The following is a 6,538-nucleotide window of genomic DNA, read 5'->3' on the forward strand; positions in this document are numbered from 1 at the left end:
CTCATCACAGCCATTACAAACTTCATTAGAGCTTTGTAGACAGTAATGTATCGTACCATTGGCTACCTTAGAACATTTTATAAAATTAGAACTGATGAAAGTTAAAAATTATCTGTATAAAAGATAATACTTGCTTACTGCTGTTTTCATATGACATCCACCAATTAAATGTGATAATAGAGTAATAATCTCAAATGGTTTCATGTTTGTTTTTCCTCATGATTTAGAATTTGTGTACTTAGGGTGAATATGTCACCCCACTGCCTTCATTAACATATTCGTATTATTGATGCTCATTGTGCAATATTTCCATCAAGTAACAGTTATAACTTTTTTATTCTTGCTTTTTTCGTTTCTAACAGTGGCATATAGACAAAAATTGAATTTAAATAATTATTCAGATTTTCATAAAACTATTACACCTGACGACCTTTATATAAAGTGACTGGATTTTCCATTGTCCCCCAATCGCCCCAGTTTACTACTTACACCTGACGACCTTTATATAAAGAGACTGGATTTTCCATTGTCCCCCAATCGCCCCACTTTACTACTTACACCTGACGACCTTTATATAAAGTGATTGACAATGTTAGTACCTGATTAATACTGTATGTGCTGAATCTGATAACAATAATGCAAACGTGCAGGGTAATTTGAATTTTAATGAGAAAAATTGGGTGAGATAAATAATCTATGCCGGTGTTTGTACCAAGACAAGGAAATCCCAAAGGCTCCGCCGGGTGGAGAGACAAACAATATAACCATCTGACTGCAATTTCCTTGTCTCGGTGAAAGCCCCACCATAGATTCTATTAAAAATATCGCTGTATGTCACTCAAACCCCATCATTCGCCGATACTTCAGTGGTACCGCGTCGAATGATCAGGTCTACCGTATATGATCTACAAAACTGCCCCTAAATATCGTATACAACTCCAATACAGTCTTCACTTGTGCATTTGCAACCAATTTTTCATGATGTTGTCAGGTATGCATTAATACTAATTCACCTGGAATAAGCGTCAGCACAAAATACTTCGATTTTATATGCTCTTCTATGCAAATAAGTTGGGCGTGGTTATTTTTGCATTGGCTATAGGACAGTTAGCAGATCTCGCTATATTAGAATTCCAGCTGCATAGGCACTGGACCTTTATTTAATGTAACGTCGTATATTAATTTTCAACTCTTTCAAAGCCTATTATATATCTATATCAGGGTCAGGGTTACAGCAGATAGAACATAACTACAAAATTAATTAGTAATACAGTAATTTAGATCCAGGTTGCTAAAGACGAAATGTAACAGAATGATCACATATAATTTCGATATTGGTCATTGCGTGGGGAAAACTTCATTTTGATCAGTTAACGTTAGTTTTATTATGTTCACGTGAACCTAAAACAGTGGGTTATTTTGAATCATATACCTTCATGAAAGAACCGTGACTCGGTTCTCCAATAATATGTTATATACTTTGATATATATTATACATTAAAAAGAATTTGCCAAACAAAATAACATATAAACACATATTTTAGAAAATAACATAAAAACATTTTTTTAATAGAAAATAAGACAATGTTACTTATTCAGTACTCATCCAAAGATAATGAACATAACACAAAATTGATATTGCAAAACACTGACCACAAATGTTCTTTTACAATACTGATTTTCCAGGAGTAACTAAGTTAGACATTGTTGTAAAGACGAATTATATTTCATTTCCCCGGGTAATAGTATAACGAAAGAATTATGGCACATTCTTTTAAAATATTTTTTAAATTATTTAAGAAATATAAATAAATAAGTGATATCTATAAAGAAAACGAAATGTTTCTTCTCATGACGTACTCTGATTCGCACGTGCCTTGCATTGAATGTAAAATAACAGTTAAGTTTGGCGACCATGACGCAAGGTTGATTTTATATCAGTATAATTTGTACTGCAAGGTTGATTTTATATCGGTATTATTTGTACTGCAAGGTTGATTTTATATCGGTATAATTTGTACTGCAAGGTTGATCTTATATCGGTATTATTTGTACTGCAATGTTGATTTTATATCAGTATAACATTTTTTACTGCAAGGTTGATTTTATATCGGTATTATTTGTACTGCAAGGTTGATTTTATTTCGGTATAATTTGTACTGCAAGGTTGATTTTATATCGGTATAATTTGTACTGCAGGGTTGATTTTATATCAGTATAATTTGTACTGCAAGGTTGATTTTATATCGGTATAATTTGTACTGCAAGGTTGATTTTATTTCAGTATAACTTGTACTGCAAGGTTGATTTTATATCGGTATTATTTGTACTGCAATGTTGATTTTATATCAGTATAATATTTTTTACTGCAAGGTTGATTTTATATCGGTATTATTTGTACTGCAAGGTTGATTTTATTTCGGTATAATTTTTACTGCAAGGTTGATTTTATATCGGTATAATTTGTACTGCAGGGTTGATTTTATATCAGTATAATTTGTACTGCAAGGTTGATTTTATATCGGTATAATTTGTACTGCAAGGTTGATTTTATTTCGGTATAATTTGTACTGCAAGGTTGATTTATATCAGTATTATCTGTACTGCAAGGTTGATTTTATTTCGGTATAATTTGTACTGCAGGGTTGATTTTATATCAGTATTATTTGTACTGCAAGGTTGATTTTATATCGGTATAATTTGTACTGCAAGGTTGATCTTATATCGGTATTATTTGTACTGCAATGTTGATTTTATATCAGTATAATATTTTTTACTGCAAGGTTGATTTTTTATCGGTATTATTTGTACTGCAAGGTTGATTTTATTTCGGTATAATTTGTACTGCAAGGTTGATTTTATATCGGTATAATTTGTACTGCAGGGTTGATTTTATATCAGTATAATTTGTACTGCAAGGTTGATTTTATATCGGTATAATTTGTACTGCAAGGTTGATTTTATTTCGGTATAATTTGTACTGCAATGTTGATTTATATCAGTATAACTTGTACTGCAAGGTTGATTTTATATCGGTATTATTTGTACTGCAATGTTGATTTTATATCAGTATAATATTTTTTACTGCAAGGTTGATTTTATATCGGTATTATTTGTACTGCAAGGTTGATTTTATTTCGGTATAATTTGTACTGCAAGGTTGATTTTATATCGGTATAATTTGTACTGCAGGGTTGATTTTATATCGGTATAATTTGTACTGCAAGGTTGATTTTATATCGGTATAGTTTGCACTGCAAGGTTAACTTTATACCATCCATCATCATTATTTCTTTTGTTTCAAAGTTAAATGCTTCCGGCGATCATTTGTGTGGAATAATATCATAGTAAATCTAATCTGCTTTTAAAAATTGTAATTTTCTCCTTTTTGCGATTTGCATTGACATATCTCACTTGATAGGGGGAAAAAAACCAGAGGCTTTATTGGTGTTAAAATTGTAAAGTTAATCAGATATTTCAATTTCCCTATATTAAATGTAAACAAGGAGCAACGCATTATGAGAATATATTTAATTACATATGAAAATGGGAATTTTAGATAGATGTTTTTATTGCAAACCTTTAAAGGAAAGAAAACACTGAATATTGGTCACCACGCCATTGACTACAAAAATTGTAACACAACTGATGGACACATTTCAAACCAGCTGTCTTATATTGCTCGTGAGTAGATTTGATGCTCTCTGTAGTATACTTCAGAGTACAATAATAAATCAATCAGTGATTTAATTACACGGTTAATGTGGTGATAGGTTGTTTAATGACCATTTTATGACCCTCTGGCTTCAACGATATCTCTATATCACCATATTGCCGTTACAGAATGAAGCGTGCACAACATATATACCACTCGCGACAATGTATTGAGGTTCCTCATATAAAAAAATTATAGAACCTGATTTGCAGATTACTGTATTTTTATTTAATTTATTTCCAAAGATTATACGACTATCTTTAATTATACGACTATCTTTAAGTTTATTTGGACTTTATCTGTTAGTTACAATGTAATATTGCGATAAAAGTGAAACCTTTGAATATTGAAATGTTTGCTGATCAATAAACGATAAATACAATACTGAAAACTATTTAATTTAAACACTTTCCAACTTTGTCTAATTTACCATTTTACAAAGAAACAACAACTCAACTCAGATTTTGGATGATATTAATACTATTTGATTTATTTTGTAGAACTCCTTTCAAAAACAAATTTAAAAACAAAAAATAACACGATTGATAAAAGGGCTGGGTTTCCTATTGCTGCAATTTAAAACAAATTTTAAAAATTTGATTTCAGAATAAGCATTAAAGCAATACCGAAAATGAAATTAGGTTAATGTAATAGAGGAGATGTAATTCTTTTCTTTTTTTTTTGCAGTAAGAAAGAGAAACGTAAGCCAAAAGTCGATAGAAAAGATCGTAGCTTTTGCAAATCGGTATACAGATAATCTGACACACCATCTCTTTGTAATATCCCTATACTAAAATCGTATTTTGTTCAAAGAAAATGTATTCATTCATGAAATCGCTTGCATAACTTTAAAATATATAAAGTAATTATTAACAAAATTTTAATTGTGTGTGTGTGTGTGTGTGTGTGTGTGTGTGTGTCGCAAAGAATTATCAATGGAGCAAACCTTGTCGCAAATGTTGGCAATAAAAACCAAATAACCTAAAGTAGGTAAAATATTTTAAACAATTCACACACACACACACACACGTGTGTGTGTGTATTATCATAAATTAGTGCTAAATGTTATAAATTCGAGAAATTCTCTGGCTCTAAATTTGTCAACATAGTGTATAATTTAAGCTTAAATTGCAGCATTTGATAGGTTGGTTTCTAGATTTAATCGAATTTCCTTACAATTACATCAAGTCAATGAACATTATGTTTAAACACATACATCGGTTTTGCTATTGCATACAGACTTGATTTATGAACATTGTTGTAGGCATGCTCTATTGACGTCTATAACATGACAACATAGTCGTAGGCATGCTCTATTGACGTCTATAATATGACATATTAGGCAATTTTTACAATCTACCCATAACATTAATGAGTGAGAAAATCATTTGTAGAGACATTTGATACAAATGTTGAACAAACATTTTGCACATAATCGATGTTAAAGTAGTCTGCTTGAATAAAATGAACGCTTACTGCGAAGCTCGAAGTGACGTAATATTCACGTTATAACGTCTTCTAAATGACGTCACATTTTTACCTAGTTGCATTGTAGTGCAGTTAGAGACAGGATGTGAAATAAGATGGTTCCAATTTATTTCATTTTAAAATAATAAAAAATAAAGCTTCATTTGCAATTTTACAATCGTAATAAAACTATTGTCAACGAAAGAAAATACAAAAAAAATATAGGAAATGTATACGGGACCGTTGGAAATCTTCAGTGATTTACGGCCTTCCCCATAGGTATTCTGTTGCGAAGAAACCGATGTGATGTCAATAAATGTATCCTCCTGACAAGAATTTATTCACTGGCATACCCGTTTCTGTGTATTTGATATGACGTGTCTGTGATCTTCAACCTTGGGTAATATGAGGAAGTTTTAAATACTCATTCAACTATTATTTTATGGCACTAAGTGACAGAGCAGTTTTTCCATTACCATTCTCAAACAAAGTAAAAACATAATATTTAGTTAAAGTCGTATCTGCTTAACCAAAGCGGAGTAGCGCAAAAACATGTACTCCGTCCTGTATATTTTAAAGTGATGTTTGATTGCTTGGGCCATTACCATACATAAACATATATTTTTGTTTTTAAAAAAAGCAAAACACTCCAACATCTGACCAACAGTTATCCTTAACAGGGATATACATTCCATAAATCCGAGTCTATTTTAAACACAGTTGTGTTTAACTTTTATCTCTCATTGAAAACAATGAGGAATCGTGGCTTGAACTCTGATTTTTAAAACAGAGAAAGATCTGGTTGACCGAGAAATCTATTTCAGTACGATGACCGCCAGTGAAGTCAAGTTTTAAAGAAATATGATTATATCATTGCAGATTCCTATACCAAACCTTCACGGGTAATATGATCTATATAGAAGGCCCTTAGTTCCTGCCAGTGAACGTTTACTTACTACTTTATCCGTTCTGTCATTACCATTGTTTGCTGGTGGGTGGAAAGTGCCTTCTGCCACGAAAAGAAGATTTATCTCATTACCTCATGATAATGATGGTATTAATTGTACGTGGACTTGAAAACTTGATTCGAACCTACTCATTTGAAGATTTACGTCTGCTTTGATAAAGAAATTTTGAAAATGATAATACTCAAAGCTTTCCTGCAGATACTTAAACGTCCTGTTTTAAAAGGTCATAAGGTTGAGTCATCAGACCTTTCTGCTAGTCATAGTCATGGTACGAACTGCTGGTACTTCGTGTTAGGTAATGATAGTCATGGTACCAACTGCTGGTACTTCGTGTTAGGTAGTGATAGTCATGGTACCAACTGCTGGTACTTCGTGTTAGGTAGTGATA

Source organism: Sinohyriopsis cumingii, chromosome 6, assembly GCF_028554795.1.
Source record: "Sinohyriopsis cumingii isolate HCF-2022 chromosome 6, ASM2855479v2, whole genome shotgun sequence".
In the NCBI taxonomy this organism is placed as follows: Eukaryota; Metazoa; Mollusca; class Bivalvia; order Unionida; family Unionidae; genus Sinohyriopsis; species Sinohyriopsis cumingii.